The 19,687-nt window shown below is 40.4% G+C and overlaps 1 long non-coding RNA gene across 1 annotated transcript; it reads left to right on the forward strand.

Annotated features, from left to right (window-relative positions):
- The first annotated feature begins 1,579 nt into the window (after positions 1-1,579).
- LOC132518177 (uncharacterized) lies at positions 1,580-13,159 on the forward strand. Its single transcript, XR_009539873.1, has 3 exons — positions 1,580-1,676; positions 11,439-11,702; positions 12,817-13,159. It is a non-coding gene; the product is annotated as an uncharacterized LOC132518177 (long non-coding RNA).
- Positions 13,160-19,687: the final 6,528 nt, after the last annotated feature.

The raw sequence follows: 19,687 nt of genomic DNA on the forward strand, positions 1-19,687 counted from the left end.
AGGACACACTGGGAGCTCAGGCAAGACCCCCTGAGGAAGAAATCTCCTCACAGCAGGGTGCTGAGCCCAGCTCCTCTCCAAACACGAAAGGGCATTAAATACCTTGTTTTCAAAAGGATGTGTTTCCCTCGTTTCTGGAAATGTTTCCCAGCTGGAGGTGGCTGTGAGACTCTTTCTAGAATTTCCTGCTGTAGGCACTTGAAAGGCACCCTGGGTGACTGTCCTGACCCCTTTCAACCTGAGCTTTCACTTTGGGTCATTGCCTCATCCTGCCTGTAGCATCTTCCAGGAAGAGTCTTGTAGGGATTTCATTATCGAGAAATGTCAAGTGGAAACCAACGTTCAGATAGAAAGTGATACTTTCCTAAGGGAATAAGTCAAAGTAAGTACCACGCATTCTGTCATTCATTCAGGCACTATCTATCAAGCAGCACTATTCACTCTTCTAGGTCTAGAGGCTGGGGCATATACAGTGGGAAGCAAAAGAGCCCTGGGCTCTGTCCTAGTAGAGCACACCATCTACCAGGGAAGAGAGAGATGGATCAACACGATCCCATAAATAGATGAATACAACTGTGAGAAGTGTTGAGTGAAAGGCAGGAAGCCAGGAGAGTAGAGGTGGGTCGGGCAGGTCCATGGTGAACTCAGACCTGAAGGACATCATCCTTCCATGCCTTGCACTTGGACATCATCCTTCCATGCCTTTGTCCATGCAGTCTGCTCTGGAACATGGACACCTAGTGGGGTAGGGATTTCACGGGGAGTAACTCATCCACGGAGGCTGGTATGAGTCTTTGTTTAGCACTTGGTGGATGACTCCAGGCTAGCTTCTTGTATCTTATGGAAACAGAGCCTGGGCTCTTAAAACAAGAGAAGCGTTGTTACAAATCTTTCTTGGCAGCATTTAAATGATTTCAACAGAGGATGTGACTAGGAAGTATAACTAAGAGTCATTCCATTTAACAGAGACTTTAACCACATCATCTCATCTGGTTCTCATGCCTGCCCCAAAGGTAGATATTCTTTTTATCATGCCCAGTTTTTAGATGAGGACGTAGGCAAGATTGTTGTTTCAGCTACTCATCCCTTCACGTCCCTTACTGTAACACTTAGTGCACTTTATTGTCATGACTTATTTGATTGTATGCTTCCCTCACAAGACCTTAAGCTTTATGAAGGCAGCTATAATCACCCCTATATCCCAAGAACCTAGCAAGTATCATACATAGAAATAATTGTTTGTTGAAAGAATAAACAAGTGAATGAATGAATTGTTACAAAGAAAATCTGTGTCCTGGAGGAAGAAAAAGACATTGAACTAATTTTCCAGTGGGATGTAACCAAACAAGACTACTTTGTCCCAGATGGGCTGGAATTCAAGACAACAATAAATGGAAGCGCCAACCCAATGTTTCTCATGCCCGAACTGAAAATCTGTAAAAGACACGTGAAAACACACAACACTTATCTTAAGCCTCTCCCACAAAATTACTACCTCCACCTCTGACTGTTGTCAGCCCTGCTGCCAAGAGACACAATGAGAACTCCCTGTCCCACTTCAATTTCCTGCTCTGCTTCACGTCAAGATAATCTCTGAGTATGGCTTTTTACATGTCGGAGCTGAGACAGGAAGTCCTGCATGGCTGTTTTAGAAACGTGACTTCAACAGGACAGAGGTAAGCTCGGAGCAGTAGTAGCTGCCCTGTGCCCTGTGCCCCTCCCCACCTCTCTTCTTCCTCTTTTGATAGAAAGAGGGCTCCCTCTACCATTTGATAGCCAGTTGCTGGGTATAATCCAATGCCCTGCCTGTCAGCACTGTCTTCCCCTTGCTTTTCCACTGGCGGGGGGTGGGGGTGGGTGGGTGGGGCGGCAGGGAAGGCATTTAGGCCAGAAGAATTAGCAAATAGGAAGACTTCAGGGGTCAATTTGTTATACTGATGAGACCGGGGATTGGGTATCTCTGAGTTTCACACTGAATCAGGTATTCACTGTTCTAGGCTTTTTGCTCCTGGATCCAAATCAGAGTAATGGTAACTTGAGAGTTAGGCCCACATTATTTCAGCTTGTGGCTGGCAGTACAATGCCCCCAGCTGTTATGCTACCATCTCTGTTATCACTCTTCTGGGGTGTTGAGTTTCCCACCCTGACAACTGTTCAAAGAACTTCACTTGAGTCAATTGTATGAAACCCATTTCATTGTTGCTAAGGCAGAGAGGATTTGGGGGGTAGGGCTGGATATGACGGGCTTAATGGTGCATTAAACGGAGTGAGGTTGGTGTGCTCCAGGCCTCACTCAGACTCCCTAGACATTGTTTTTATTTGAATGGGAGAGTTATCAAGACAAAGCTAACAAAGTAGAGATTGTTTTTATTTGAATGGGAGAGTTATCAAGACAAAGCTAACAGTAGAGATCCACAAAAAATTTTCTAAGTCCTTAATGATCCTATTTTAAATAATGAATACCTAGGGGAAAAAGACATTGGGGTCCACGTGGAAGAGGTCTTGAATTTATCTCTTCAAAGAAAATAATAGCAAAACAAAAATATGAGCATTTTAAATTTATCTTCTCCAGATTATCCACTATAAAAAATTAAGTTACACTGGAAGTAATCAATGTACCATAAGAGGATTTAGAAATAAAATTATAGTGACTGAGCTTCTGAATAGACCAGGAATCAGGAAAGCAGTTGCTAATCTCACTTTTGTCCCTTAACTACTTGTATAACTTTAGGCAAGTCACTTCCCTCCTTTAAACCTCATTTGCAAAATGGTGGGGCCGGGTTGGATAACTGGTGCTAGTTGCAGCAATAAAATTCTCTGGTTCAGTGAAATATTGTAAATATCGAAAGGAAGCCAGTATAATCTGTAGTTTTCAGTGAAGTGAAGTTGGCTTCTGAGCTCTCACTTAGAAGGAATTTTTAAACCACAGACCAGTAAGTGGCAATTTCAGTGAAACAATCTGCAACTGAATTTAAATGGCATTAAAAAAAATCCAATCCTACTGGAGTATGTCTGAGAATGTTGAAATGCACTGACTATTTCAACATGCCTTTTTAGTAGTAGTAATATTAAATGTTAATAATCTTATAATAATATCAAAAAGAGAGAGAACTCTAGTAGCATTACTGTACCACAAAGAAACAAAACAATACAACCCATATTATTAGTCAGTGCGAGATTCCGTTATTTTCCAATGCCATTGCAAAACATGTGTTATCAAGAAAAGAATGTCAGCTGGAAACCCTGCTAGAAGAACTAAGGCGATTGGAATGTTGGAAGCCATGTCTCTAAGGATTCAGAAAGTAAGGCTCTTCTATAATTTTACAGAAAACAGTATTTCACAGGTGAGGTCCCTGATGTGCCTCAGAATCACCTTCACTGTAAAAGCGCACATCCTCAGGCTCCACACAGATGTATGGGATTAGAACTCTAAAAGCTGGACGTTTTAACAAGCACCCCATATGCAGAAAAAGACTTGAGAAACAAAGATCTAGAAATGTACTTGGTTGGGGGAGGGGAAACCTTCTTTGCAGAAAATACCACAGTGGCCCTCTCAAAAGGAAGAGAATCATCCGGGTCCCTACAAATGAGAAAAGATGTTTTGTGTCAACTTATCAAAATCCATTTAGGAATAAAACTCATGAGATCCCTTTAGACTAAAAGAGGGCACAGACTTGGGCACCTGCTTTGAACTTGGTATGGTGAGGGTGGCAGAGTACAGTGTTAAGAGCACTGGCTCGCAAGATGGACAGGCCTGGGCTTGGGTCCTGCTTCTGCTAAACTCCAGGCAAGAATGCAAGCTGGAATATTAGTACAGGCACTTAGTTTTGTTACAACCATCCCAGCACTGAATGATAGGATCTCAATAATTATTTATTAAATGTTTGTACTAGTTTCCTGTTGCTGCTGTAACAAATTACCGCAAACTTAGCGGCTTAAAACAAGAGAATTTATTCTCTTACAGTGCTAGAGGTCAGAAATATAAAGTGGGTCAGCAGGGCTGCATTCCTTTTGGAGACTCCAGGGCGGAATCTGCTTCCCTGTTTTCCCAACCTCTGGAGGCCTCCTGCATTCGGCTCATGGCTCCATCCCCCATCTTTAAAGCCAGCAGCATGACACCTTCAGGTCTCTCTCTTTGGTTATCCCGTCTCCTTCTCCCCCTTTGGCCGTCCTGCCTCTCTCTTACCAAGACTCCTGTGATTACCTTGAACCCACCTGGATGAGTCAGGCTCATCTCCCTATCTCAATATCCATAACTTAATCACATCTACAAAGCTCTTTTGCCGTGTAAGGTAATATAGTCACAGGTTCTAGGGATTAGGAGGTGGATACCTTTGGGGGAGGGTTGCAGGACATTATTCTGTATACCACAACGTTGCGGAACAAAAGTTTCTTAAGGTCTCTAAACCTTTGGTTTTTCTTCTGTAAAATGGAGTTTCTGTAAGGATTAAATGGAGTAATGACTGTAAATGCACAATAAAAGGAAGGTACTTTGTTACACCTTCTAATTGTTCTAGAACTAGACTGCTTATAAGTAAGTGATTTAAATATACTAAACTCTTATTTATGTCCTTCTTGCTGATACTTCATTACTAGGGATATAAATTTAAATTCAGAAGACCTCGGGAAACTTTTAAGGAGCTCCTGCATCAGTCAGGGTTTAGTGAAGGAAACAGAAAACTCTGGGTATTTGAAGTAGAAACAAATTTTATACAGGGCGTTAGATAATTCTAAAACCACTGGAAGGGCTGGAGGAGCAGGGATCAGCGGCAGCCACTGCAATACTGCGTTTAAGAACACACTGCTGTAGTGGGGCTCTAGCGACCAGGAAGCACTGCCATAGTGAACACAACTTCCTCTCCAGCCCCTTAAAGCTGGAGTCCAGAAATTCGAAGTCTGAGTCCAGCCACCACCTGCTTCTTGACACACTGAGACCTTGTTTGTCAGCAGAAAGTCACAGGAAGAGGCTCTCAGTCTCACTCCCAAACTCCAAATCAAATCAAAGTGCATCCGGTCACCAGAGCCCACGAGGCATCTAGAACTCTGGCATCAGGAGAGTCTGGAAAATGTAGATTTCAGTTTTCCAGTCTCTGCTGTGGGGAAGCACAGAGAATGAGATTGAATGCATGGTGAGCAGCACTCAATCAACCACATCCGAGTCAACCATATCCAAGCCAGTCTCTCCCCAGCACCGCACCTTGTTATTTGCTATTTGAAATATGTCCCTTGGAAGGAAGATCCCCTCTTATGATGTGCTGCACTGTAGGGCTTGAGAAACATTCTAAAACCCTTTCGATTGCAGCATGTAGATCTCAGAAGATATTCTTTTATGTATTTAAAACGTCTCCTTTGGGGAAATTTCCAACTTTCTTTTCTCTAAGTATTATAGATTATGCAATGTATTTCTTAATTGAATACTTAAAAATATGTAACAATAAAAATTTGAAATACTGAAAAGCTAATATGGTGGGCTAGGAACTGTGAACAGCAGTCTTATGTAACAAAGGTCTGGAACACAGTAGGCGCTCAGTGAATACGTTTCCTTTCCTAAAACATGGGTTGGCTAGCCTACGGATCTCCCATGTTGGAACTGAGTTTGTTGAATGAGTTAAAATGCATACAGCTAACCTAAATAGTGAGGCTTAGTTATCAAAGCAGGGTCTGGTGCAGATTAACTATGATTAAATATGTACCTTGTATTAAGTGTGTTCTCATTAAGGATTCTTTCTCTGTCCGTCTAGTCCGCATATAGTTTCTGCCTACCAGAGGCAAAAATGGAGGGAACCCTTGGTTTGGGGCTGTTCGAAGCTCATTCAGCCATATTTCAGCCCCAAAGAACCTCCAACCCTACTATGTCACATGGTTTTGGCCCCATTAGCCTCTCTTGGTATAACCTTGAACATGGTGCACAATTCCTAAACCTTCTATCATAGTCTTGCGATGTATCAAAACAAAATAAAACAACAAAAGAGCAAACCATACAGGGTCCCTTGCCTTTGTTTTTCAAGGGAAGAAGTATCTTTTTGAACTACAGCACTGGAATTATCTGATATGAATTGGGAAATGACTACTCTTTGCAGAAACTAAAATTACTTTAGTGGCACCTAAACACACAACTACAAAATATCAACTTAGTAGCCTATGTCAAGCAAAGAAGATCTATATTTTTGGATTAGGAACATTACATTCTCTTCTGTTACACTAATTTACATAGATGGATGTCACCTTTAATACTATGTAAAGTGTAATTTCTATTTAATCGTGTCCAATGCTTCATTTATTTAGATAGGTAAAGATGTCTCCTTAACCTCACACATTGGGAAGATCTTACACTGAACACAAAGCACTGGTTTTTCAGTGTGAAATGAAGTGCAAGTTTAGAGCATTGCAGCAAACCGTCAGAGCCCCTGCAGAACACCTTGGGCTGGTTGGTCGGTGCTGTGAGCAGTCTTCATGGCCTCCCCCCACAGTAGTGTGTATGGAAAGTCTTAGTAAATCTGGCTCTGTGAAAGCAACTGAGGGGCACGTTTTTTCCTGTGAATCGAATGAAACACCCCTCAGCAGACCCACCCACGGAGGGCCCCAGGAACAGCTGGGGGGAATTAAATGGCATTTATTCTTGTATTGGTTATGGCCACAAGCCAGGAATTCTATACCCAAGACGCACGCAGCCTCCAGCACACATGAGCAGCAGAATTGACTGTGACTGGAGCTCCACTCTCACTGTAGACAGGATGTGAATGATTACTTTTTCTATTAAAAAATTCCTGAAGGATATGCAGGGACTGTTTATTTTTTTGCTCTGGGCCTGGTTTTCCTGATACCCGTGTCATTCTCATGGGTCTACACAAGAAAGAGGAGAATTGCACAATTATGCCATAGATTCATATGACTCACACAACTAATCTGGTCAGAAATGTCCATAAGCATCTGGTCTCAGATTCGCTAAGTAATTATCTCATGATTTCATGTGACATTTTGAGCACTGGACTTACAGTCAGAAAGACTCAATATTATAAAAATATTATTTCCCTCAAATTAACCTGTAAGTTCATCTGGAAGATTAAATGTGCTGAAATAGCTGAGACTCTTTTGGGGAAAAAAAAAAGGAAAGACTTATGTGGCGGGGACCAGCCTTATCAGATGAAAAACATGCTATAAAGCTACAGTAACTTAAATGTTGTGGTATTAGGTGAGAAGAGATATTCAGATTAATAGAACAGAATAGACAAGACCTAATGCCTATGGGAATTGAGTATATAATAAATATTGTAATTAAAATCAATGAAGGTATAGATTGTACAGGAGGTTGTATTGGGACATTTGGAAAGAAATTAAGTTACAATGTTTCATTTTAGGATATACTACCTCTCTCTCACTCGTGTCAAGTCTGGATGGATTAAAGATCTAAACATTTAAAGACATACGAGAGACTAAAGAAAATATAGGAGAATTTCTATGTGTGTGTGAGAGAGAGATGTGGAAGTGGAGAAGTCTTTCTAAACAAAGCTCTAAATCCTGGAGTCATAAGAGAAGAAATGGCTTCATTTGACTCCATGAAAGTAGAATAGACAGTTCACAGAAAAAGAAATACAAATTCCTATATACATATAAAAACATGCTCATTCTCATAATTAAGGAAATGCTAATTAAGCATAAAAAGAATACTTTTTGCTTATCAGGCAACTTTTAGAAGTTTCAAAATAATATTGGTGAGAGAGTGAGGAAAGAAGGAGTATTTTCATATTTTGAAAGCATAATCTTTGATATAACCCTGATATAACCTTTGTGAAGGCAACTTGACACTATCAATCAAACTTTTAAATGCACATAACACTTGCCTAACAATTATACTTTGATATTATGGCAAAAATATGCCAAGATATTTATTGCAGCATAGCTTGTACAAACAACTATAATTGAAACAACCTAAATGTGCAAGGAAAATAACTAAGTTATGATGTATCCATGTGATGTAATGTTATCTAACCATTAAAAAAAGCCATATGTATCGATACATAAAGGTTACAAAATAGATAAATAAATGGAAAAAAAATTCATGATACAGAAAAATCTTTAAAACATGTAATAAATAAAAACATGATCACAGGTGTAAAATTTTCCAAAAATGTTATGTGGCTAATATAAATGTAGGCATATGCATATTATATTTTTTTCTGAAGTGAAAACTGTTAACAGTGATTATCTTTAGGGAGAGGATCCAGGAAAGGCAGTTTTGTGTGTATGTGGATGGCAGGGGTTGCGGGTAGAGGTGAGGAGAAATTGGTAGGAATTCGCCATGGAAATGTTGATTCGAGCTAATTTATGATTTGTCTTGAATCCCAAGTTAAAGATTTGGAACTGGAACTGTAGGCAACAGTAAACAATTACAGATTTTTAATAAATTTTATTTGAACTTTTGAATAAATATATTAACATAGTTCAAAATCAAAAGAAAAATAAATGATTTTTAGTGAAAAATTTTCCTCTTATCCTTGTCTTTCATCCTCCCAGTTTGCCATCCCCTCAATACAGGTAACCACTGTTATTTTTCTAGTGTTGCCTTCAGAGTTTCTTTATATTTTTATAAGCAAATATAACTATGCATCTTTTTGATATATTATGATAGCTATTTTTTTCTTTTTCATACAAAAGTTGGAGTATTATACATACTGATCAGCACCTTGCTTTTTTTTTTTTAACTTCAGGTTTGGGAGAACTTTCCATATCACTACCTACAGATATGCATTCATTCTTTTGTGCAGGTGCATAATATTCCATTGTATGGGTCACCAAAGCTTATTTAATTAGTCCACTTTCGTTGGCTGTTTGGATTGTCTCCAGTACTTTTCTACAAAACAATAGACTTCTTCGTACCCAAAGGGATAATATTTTAAAATTTCAAATTTCAGTACATCCAGGACATCAACCTTTTAGGATAGATACTGGCCATGAATTAACCAGTTGGGCCTTATGTGTTCCATAAAGCCAGTTGGGCTTTATGTGTTCCAGTTAAATATTAGCCCTGAGAAATCTTTTTGCAGGTAAACAAACAGATCTGTAGAATGTGTAATCTGTAGGATCCATAGATATATTCTCAGAAACATAATTGTTGGATTAAAGGGTATAGGTGTTTAACAAATACTGTCAAATTGTCCTGCATAGGAGTTATGCCAATTTTTACTCTCCCAGGCTCTTTCTTTTCCTACAACCTTGTCAGTAGAGTGTTACCACACTTTTGCTGATCAGATAACTGAAAAATGGCATCTCAGGATAGTTTTTATTTTCATTTTTCCTAATATCAATAAGATGAACAACTTTTCATATGTTTAAGGGACATTTTTGGGTTTTTTTCCTAGTGAATTAGATGTTTACCTCCTTTGCCTATCATTCTATGTTATTCTATATGTTGATGACTTTTTTTCCTTATTGATTTCTAGGAGCTCTGATGCAATAGGGAGATTAGTTTGTTGTCTAAGATATGAGTTACAATCCCCACCCCTCAGTTAATCAGTTATCTTTTGGCTTTATTTCTGGTGTTTTCATTCCGTGCTGAATTTTTTTTCCTCCCTTTACAGCTTCTTGATTTTAAGTCATAATTAGAAAGCCTTCTCCTACTCCAAGATTATAATAGAGTTCTCCAATGTGTTCATTTAATAGTAGTGAAGTTTTCACATTTAATTCTATGATCTACTTGGAATTTCTCCTGCTGCCAGCTAGGAGGTATGGATCTAACTATGTAGTTTCATTAAAGATTTCTGCAGTTTGTCTTACATGACATCACGGTCATTTCCTGTAATGATGAATGATTTGCCTGATACAAAGTTTTGTGATGTATTTTCTACCCAATGTCTGACCACTCATAATTGGTATTTGTAGCAGACACTGCTGGCTGCCCAGTTGATAGCTATCTCCTCCATTTTCCTTGTTACAGAACCCTAACTTTGCTTGGGTGACTAGCCCTCCATGATGTGACTTAGGGTAAATCTTCCTTAACATAAGCCTGCCATTCCTCTTCTCAGGGACTGGTCTCAATGGTGGCTGTGACCTCTTTCAGGCCAATGAGATGTGGGAAAGTTCTGCAGGAAGGCCTCTAAGAAAGTTTTCTTCTGTCTTAAAATGAGACCAAAAAGGGAAAAAACAGTACTTCTTCCATTTTGTAAGGCATTGTCAGATTTACATGGGGCTCTAGGAACTAAGACAGCCACTTTCTATGTGTGAGACGAGCCAGCCAAAGGTAAAGCCGACTGCTATTTTTGGCAGAGCAGAACGATGAAAAGAACCTGAATCCTGGTTGGTGTCACTGAGCTATTGAATTCACCACTTTGCAGCCATTCTTCCTTTGGACTTCCTGTTAGATGAAAATAAATTTTCTTCATTGTCAAGTAATCAGCAGTGGGTTGTCTGTTAATTGTAGCATCCTAATACAGTGGTCCACAAGTGTTGCACATATCGTGAAATCCAGTCACACAAATACAAAGCACCTTTGACAAGAGTTCTTAACATTGTCTTCAGGTTGGTTACTCAGCCTCGCATATTAACGTATTTAACATGTCTCCTGGGCCAGCTCTGTGCAGCGCTGCCACAGCAGAGTTCTGACCAGAACGTTCAAGCAGGTGTATAAAAATTCACAACATTATTTTAAGTTTAAACATGCGATTTATACTCCAAGCAGAATTTTTTATAATTTCACTTTCCTGTATTTAATAGAGCAAATTATCGGTAATATAGTCACAATCAATTTCTGAAAAAAAATTTAAAAAAACATTAAACCATTTATATAGGGGTGTATCTTATTCCTTTTGCCTCAGGCTCCAACATGGCTTAGCATGGCATTGTTGAATCCTGTTTTTATTTAAAATTGTGCTCTTTTGTTCATTATTTATTTTTGCATTAATTTTGAGTTTTAAAAATATTGCATAAAAATAGTATTTTTCTTGATTATTGAGGGTTTTTTTTTGTGCTGCCTTAATTTTTGCACCTGAGGTGAGTATCTCACTGATGTTGTTCTAGTCCCAGGCCCTCTAGCCACCATGTCCCTGGGGCAGCACAACGTGTGCAAGGTTTCTAGATGATGTGACCCGATTCTCTGCTGTCTAACTTTTGGGATTTACAGCCCCCCAATTCTAAAGATGACTCGTTTTCCAGAGACTCTCTGGTATGCCCCTCCTATTTTTCTCCTTGCCTTAGCATCTTCATGTTAGGAAAAATGCCCCCTGCACCCTCTATCCCCCACCCCCAAATCCCCGCTGAATAAGCCGTAACAGCAATTCTGTGTGTGGAACTTTGAATTATGGTTTAGAAATGCAAGAGCCAGTTGTTTATTTTGGATCAAGTCAGCAGATTTTCAGGCCCAAGGCAATATATGTAAAAAGCTCTTTGGAAGTTAAATTTACTTTATTATAATAGCAAGTGTTTTTATCTTTTCTAACCCATAGGCAAGTGAAGTATTTTCTGCAGTCAGGCTGGGACAGGAGACATTTTTGGATAACTTACCTCTTACTACACTCTGGAGACATCGTTCACGCTGCTGCATCGGAACTTGCAAGGAGAGGCTATTTGGCAGATTCTTCAAGTGGACAGAAAAGGAAATCGAAAGCGTCTTTCCTAATATAGTAGTCACTGAGATAAAAGGTTTAGATGAAGTGATATTTACATTCAGGCCCCAGATACCTTTTTAAAGATGGGATTCAAATTCACTGGTAAGTAGGATGGCAGAAATAAAAAATTGAAATTAGTGGGAAAATGTCAATTTCTCACTTAACAGGATTTAGAAATGTCTGTTTAGCATGAGGCTTAAAATGTGGCCATTCTACTATACAGCTTTTGTAGATAGGAGACAGCCCACGGCTCAGCTGAGACTTTGCGCTCCTGTATCTTCGTCTTCTTGCTGCTGCTGTCAGATTACCAGCTCATTAGTATTTAAATCAGCTCATAAATATTTCCTGGAAATTCACAGTTGCTTAAGCCATTTCCAGTTCTTCTTTAGTCTTATTTCAAGCCTTTGCTTTTTAGGCTGATAACATTGCAGGAGGGTGGATGTCATTACATATTCATCTTCCTGATGTATGGGGATGACAAAGGAATGGCGGAAGACCTCTTAGAGGATAAAGATGAGAAACAGAGAAAGGGTGCAGAAGGAAATTTTACTCCATTTCCTTTGTACAAATACAATTATCTAATGATGGACCAAGGAAGTCTGTATAAAATAAGAACAGCCCCAAAGCATATGCCAACGCAATTTGACCTGAATGAACGTTTCTTTCACATACTCTTTAAAGGCTTTGAAACACAGATGAAACATTTCACTGGGGGCAGGCCCTGGATGTTCCCACTGGGGAGATGGCTGCATGTTACAAAACCTCTTCTGTTCAACATAAGAGCCGTATTTCTAATTATAAAATAATGATGACAGAGAAGGGCCAGTTCCATCATAATATTCTGTATATTTCTTAGCATTCTGCCAGAGTTCGATCCTAATACCCCCATACACTCCCAACAACCAGTCCTTTAAAATGTGTATGAATAAAATTTAACCAGTGACAAATGAGAGGAAAATAAATATATTATATTTCGTTGAATTTAAAGTGCCATTGCTTTTAAGCTCCATAATGGTATATATCCCAAAGAAAAAAGTGCTACTGATTAAAGTGGGACATACTATTGATTGTAAGTACATCCTGATTTCAGAGGTGTGAAAAAAAATGGGAACCAGTGGAATATGTTTATTTTAAAAACAGCTGGTTCTGAAAGAATAAAGATCATTTGGTAGCTACATTACTTGAAAGAATGTTGATAATAGTGTTAATCTCTTAGCAGGAACATCTACACTAAGAAGCAATGACCTTTCCGAAATCATATACTGGAGAGATGCAAGAAGCACAGAGAAGCAAAACTCTTGGGACGGACCCTGAGAGTTTGCCCAGGACAAGGGCACACCGGTGGGGTCTTGTCATTGACAGTCTCATGGCATTCAGTCCTGTGCTCCAAATGTCTCCTAGAGATAAACTCCACAGTAAATAGAGACATCTGCCAGGCCCAGGCAATTAAGATATAATTTGGGGGTACAAAGCACCCAGTCCTATTAAACATAGTCTAGACAACTTAGCCTGTGATTTGAGACCCCACAAAATCTGGTCTGAAACTTTCTGTTTTTAAGTTTCCCCCCACCTCCAACTTTTCTATATGTAATCCATACTCTCACCAAATTAAATGATTGAATTTTCTTAAACACGCAGTGTATTATCTCAGTTCCCTGTCTTTGCTTATACCAGAGTTTCTCCAACGTGGCACTGCTGACACTGTGGGCTGGGTACTTCCTTTTTGTGGAGGGCTGTCCTGTGCACTGCGGGATTATCAACAGCATCTCTGGCTGCTGTCCACTAAATTCCAATAACACTTCTTCCCAACAAACAAAAAAGTCTTTAGACATTGTCAAATGTCTCTGGGGTTAGTACGATAGAATCACCACTGGTTGAGAACCTCTGCTTATACCATGCTGGTCTAGGGAAAGAAAGAATGCAAACTTTGGTCTCAAATGTTCATGACCTGGTGGACATTTAAATTTGGTAGCCACTCAGCACCCGTTCTCTCTTTCTAACAACACCCCGTTTTCTTTGGGGGAAATTTCCTTTCCCCACTGTATGTTGACTTGATGGGACTCTAAGTCTTGGAGATAGTGTCTTGCCCACCCCTCTCCAAGTGGTGGACATGTGGAAGTGAGCTTGGCCAATCCAAAACTTCCTTTTTTTTTTTTTTAACATCTTTATTGGAGTATAATTGCTTTACAATGGTGTGTTAGTTTCTGCTTTATAACAAAACTTTCTGTTAGGACATGGACCATCTTAAGCAGAGTGATGGCAAAGATGGTAAATAATGTTGGCATAAACTGACTCCTAAGTGAGATGGTTGAGAAATCCCTGATCTCTTTGTATCTGTCCTAACTCCTATTAGGACGGGAGTTTTTTCTGACTTGGGTTTCTAGATTTCCATCCTCTCTATATCCCTCTAATAAATGATATTCTTGGTTAAATATGCCAGAGTTGTATTCTGTTGCTTATCTACAAAGGTGCCCAGTTGAGACACTGCTGTTGATTAGCTTTCTGTTTTCAACCAGTCTCTTAACATCTTCAAACCGGTATTTCTCTTCTGCAAATTGAAAGTAAAAGCTTTCAAATTTGCAAAAGATGTCCTCCCCACAATCTCTGCCTCTTTAAATCTAGGTTCTGTGTTAAGTTCTGGAAATGAATGAGATACTGCCTCTGCCCTTGTGGGCTCACTTTCTTCCTCCGACAAAATTAGTGGCAGGAAGATAACACAACAGAGCAGAAAAGCCATTCTGAGTAGAAACAGTAACTAGCAAGTCAAACAGTATTGGCTGAAACTGGCCTTTATCCTGGCCACGCCTGCATATCACTCCCTTTTGTGCTTACTCCTTGCTAAAGGCCTCCGTCCCTCCAGAGGGAAGAGAAGGCTCTGGTCAAGGAGCTATATGCACTCATTATTCTATACCCCCAGCCTGCCTAGGCTGCTGAAGTGTCTGAGATTATGCAGTACTGCTAGGTTAGCAGCGGGAGAAAATCAAAGAATTCAGGGTCAGCATTTTCTGTTTCTCATCTGACAAACAAGGTCAGGTACTTCTTTGAGCACTCCAGTTCCAATAGCTGGGAAATACAAAGAGACAAAGAGGGGAACGTTTTCCAGAAAGACTGGTGGTTAGGCACAAGGTGGGTTTAAGTTTTCAGCTTTTGTCGTGGGAGAGGAAAGTTCTCCTCAACCCAGGCTTCACCTTTTCAGAGTGGGGAAAAAGAATCTGGGGTGAGAGCCTCTTTTGTACTCCTTTACTTCCTGGACTGAAGCAGATGCAGAATTGAGTTCCCCAGGGAATTAGAACGTCATTTTCCATCAATGTTTATGGCCATTAGTCCCAATTCTTACTATTTATCACTACGGCCAACTCTGAGCCTTGAAACAGATGAAGAAGAAGGTTGCACAAGCCAGTGAGAGAAATAGATGCTCTGGATTTCAGAGCCGAGAGAGCTGAGGTTCCGGCCAGAGGGGAACCTCAACTCAGGGCCTGTGAGTTCCTTTGTCTCTCCCCCAGCAACCCTTGGCCAGATAAGCCCTTTAAATTGAAGGCAGTCTATCTATGTCTCCAAACACCTTTCTGTGTACCTTAATATTTCTAACTCTCCAGGGATACGTATTTCAGTCTCTTTCCTTGTAACAATTTCATAACTAATGTTATTCTGGTTAATGAAGCAAGAGGGTAACATTTATTAGAGAGAGCTGGGTGAGCTGAAATCCTAGACCCTGGGACAAAACCATGTCTGCTGGGCTGTCCCTCCTTTGTTAAGTTAGTAAGCACTAAACACTCTGTTGTATGAGGACTGGTTCCTTTTAGAAATGTTTAATAAAATATGGAACGCTCTCCCTGGGCAGAAGAAAAGTGAGACTTCGGTCCAGACCCCAGGTTTTCTGTGGGATATCTTTACCTGCATGCTCCACGGTACCCTCGAAATCAGGGTGTCTAAAGATGGGCTTATTCATATACACACTACTATATTTAGAGCAGATGGCCAACAAGGACCTACCGTAAATCATAGGGAACTCTGCTCAATGTTCTGTAACAACCTAAATGGGAAAAGAATTTGAAAAAAGAATAGATACATGTGTATGTATAACTGAACCACTTTTCTGTATACCTGAAACTAACACAACATTGTTAATCAACTATACTCCAATATAAAATTTAAAAGTTTTAAAAATACAGAAAAAAAGAAACAAATGAGAAACTAGGAATAAACCAATGCTTACCAAAAAAAAAAAAAAAAAAAAAAGGGCTTATATCATTCACCCAGAAACTTCTTTTCACATTTCTCCTCTCTTGGTGAATGGCACCATCATCCCCGTGGTGGCCTATCCAGACACCTGGGAGTCATCTTAGCCCTCCTTCTCCCACACTCCCCACCCACCTCACATTCCATAGGTCCATAAGGCCTGCCCATCTCTCAAAAACCATCATCTGCTCCTTATCTCTACTGCCCCTCCCTTATTTCAGGATTCGTCATTTCTCACCTGGTCTCTGACTGACAACAGATTTTTTGGGCTGCTATTTAGTCCTCCATCTGCTTTCCTTCATTCTATCCTTCAAATGGCTGCACTAGTAACCTTTCTAAAATGCAAACTCTCATGGCTTTCACCTGTCTAACGTCTCTGTGCCCCAGTGAGGAATCCAATTCCCTGGCACCAAATATGAATGGACTCCTGCCAACTTTTCAGACTCATATTCTGCCATTCCTTTTGTGCCAAGCACTCTGATCATACCAAAGTATTTGAAGTTTCTTAACTGGTCCATGGCCTTTCACACCTTCATTCCTACATGTGTGCTCTCCATTCATTCATAAATAAACCTCTCTATTTCAGCCATATAGTGTTCCAGCATGGAGGACATATTCCTTTTGCCAGTACTTTGATATTCTCTTGGGAAACCACCTCCCATACTGTTTTTTTCATGAGGCTAATACGTTCCCCTTCTCCCTTCAGGAGTAGGACTCTGATCTATACTGGGCCAACTAGTATCACAGGAATGGTGTGCCCCCCTCTGGGCCAATCAACGCTGTCCCTGAGACTTTTGCTGGTTGCTAAGCTAATGGTATCCTGGGCCTCCTCTTCCCCTTGTTTCTACAACCTGTGAGCCTGGAACGTTCCAGGACCCGCTTCCATTACTTGCAGCAGTCTTCTCCAGAGAGTACTCTGGGACTCAATTTCATCTTACAATCCGATTCTATGTGTTTCCCATATTTTAAGGATACTTTACAATTGCTGGCTCACAGAGAATATTACACTTTGCTTTTCAGGTTGGTTTTAGGTTTTTTTAAAAAATAAATCTTGTCAATTCTCTTATATGGTAACTAGCACATTGCCTTGTAATTACCTGTGTACTTATCTGTCTCTGGACTGGACTCCTTACGGATACACAATAACTAATTACCTCTCTGGCTGGCACTTGGTTGTCACTCATAAATGTTTGTTGAATCACCTACTAAACAAACAGTTGGCCTTGCATTCACCTTTCCTGGATGGTTCCAGAGAGTCCATTGCTTTTCAATGTACAGAATTTTTGTATGACCTTGTAATCAATTAAATTTTCATTCATCAAATATTTACTTCTTCCACCAGGATTCCATGAAAAAAGTATCCTTCTCCTCCCTTGACTTCTGCTTTGGTTACTTCCTTTGGCCAATGGGATATAAGGGGACAAGATGTGAGCAGAGGCTTGGCAGGTGCTTGCCATCTCATACTTCTGCTTTTCTCCATGAGAAGAGCCTGCCTCAGGTAAGATGCTGGTTCAGTGAGGATGAGAGACAAGTGCAGCAGATCTGGATCCAACCAACAGCTTGGAGCCTACATAAAAAGTACTCCAGCTTACCCGCGGATGTGTGAGTGAGAAGTATTGATGCTTATTGTTGTCTGCCACTGAGATGTGAGTGGTTTGTGATGCAATATCATTGTGGCAATAGTCTACTGAAACACATCTGCATCAGAACTATCTGAGCACTTCTTAGGAATGAGATTTTTGAGCTCCACCCTAGACCTAATAACTAATCATCTCTAGGGTGTTTTTATATATCTGTATTTTATCAAGATCTCCAGGAGATTCTCATGCTTCCTACTGGGCTACAACAGTTATCACCATGCTATTTTCGTCGACATGGAAAGAGCAGTAGGTTAGCACCCACAGAGCTGCTACATTTACCTACAGAAAAACTGTTCTGAGAAATTTGGGGCTGTAAAGAAGCCAGGAAGCAAAATTCCTCACTGAATCATTTAATTAAAGGGGTGGGAATTCAGAAACTTAAAGGCTTCTCGAGGTGATTTATAAACATAGTATTTCTCAAAAAGCTATCTTTGCACACACGTACCCAGTTAATATCTCCTGTTTAAATTTGAATAAGTTAAAACTAATTGGCCTACAGAACATTAATAATGACACAATATTAATTAAACATGTACTTAGTAAGCTCTTACTAAAAACAGCAGGCATTTCAGAAGACAACGGAAAAATCTAATATGTCAAAGAACTTCTATCTTAGTTAGGCATGTTCCATCCATGTGCAGAGATGGGCAGTTTTAAGAAAAATAAGTGACACGGTACTTGCCTTCCAAATGCTTCCACGAGATGACTGCTATCATTTCTTTAGACACCTAGTCATCCTTCTCCCCATTTGTTCTCTTTGGAACCTTTGATTCCTGTCTCACGGAGAGTACTCTTTTTAGTTGCAAGACAAAACACTCTCTCTCCTCAACCTGAATTCAACCTTGGCACTCTCGGCCCAGCTTTCTTCTTCAGTGTACTTGTATCCTGCCCAGAAATTTCACCACTCAGCCACTACGCAGGTGAGCAAACTTCTGAATTCAGGTTCTGCGTTCAGTGTCCTAGTCTTACCTGGCCAGGAACAAGAAATTTCATAATGGACCTTTCAGGTCATGAGATCCATGGCTTAAGAAAGCATTTTCAGTAGTAGGTAGAATGAGAACATTGAAATCTGCAGGGAATCTCACTCTGTGATTCATATGCAGTTGAAACAAGTATTGATTTGTGTTATTTGCTCATCTGAAGCTCATCTGCTAACCTCGGGGAATGGGTTACTCAAGTAACCTTTGGTCACTGACAACACAGAGCCCACAATATACTTCTTTCTCTCCTAGCAGTACAACATCATGTACTTAGCAAATTGCCCTGTGTCTTTCCTCATGTTACTCATTCTAACCAGGGTTTTGCCCTGTGAGACTTAAATTCGAAAAGACAGCTAAGCTCATATCATGACCATGGACATGATCATCTTACATGGACAATTCCTAATGGCATCAAACTTTGTGAAATGCAAGCATTTCTAGCATAAGAATTGTGCATTTGATACGTTGTTTTCTACCTGGAGTTCCCTAAAAAAATATTTAACAACCATTAAATGGGGGAACAGAAACAGTAAGCTTGTGGGCTGAACATCTCAGTAATTCTAGTCTGTGGATCAATTGGTATTGCTTGGCAGCTCTATTTTCATTACCGAGATATCCCATGACTGAGCATTCAAGAACTGCCAACAGCGATCCAAATGGCTTGGCTCAGGGGAACTTGCATTCCCTGCTGGATCTGCTCCTGGATGATGGTCTGGGGTTGGAATCACCACTGCCATTTGTCCTCTGAGGCAGATGCTATTGGTATCCCACACAGATCCTCTTTTTCTAGGCTGGAGCTCCCACCCCACTCCATTTGCTGCGGGTGTTGGCTGCTCAAAGCAGCTCACAGCTGCCTCTTTCTTTGGGCACCTGCCCTTAGCCAGTGGGAGAGCCCTTACCCACAGAAGCCAGGGAGGTTATGACGCCCCCCCCAGGGAGGGTGGTCCGTAACCCGTGACTGACTGACAGGGTGTGGTATACAAGTCCAGCCCCCTTGCCTCAGGCAGAACAAACTGTGGTACAACTCGTGCTCCAGAGTTCTCCGTGAGGTAAGGCTGAGGCTAGACTTCTCCTGAGACAACACATCAGGTAAGGTACTAGGTGTTTTATCCAAAGGCCTTGTTACTTCCACTACATAACTCTATCAACACCCAGTTAGCATAGCAAGAACCCCATTCAAATGTGATTCATCAAAGGCACTTGTCTCTACAACTGCAAAATGGTTGGA

Source organism: Lagenorhynchus albirostris, chromosome 3 (genome assembly GCF_949774975.1).
Source record: "Lagenorhynchus albirostris chromosome 3, mLagAlb1.1, whole genome shotgun sequence".
NCBI classification, from domain to species: Eukaryota; Metazoa; Chordata; class Mammalia; order Artiodactyla; family Delphinidae; genus Lagenorhynchus; species Lagenorhynchus albirostris.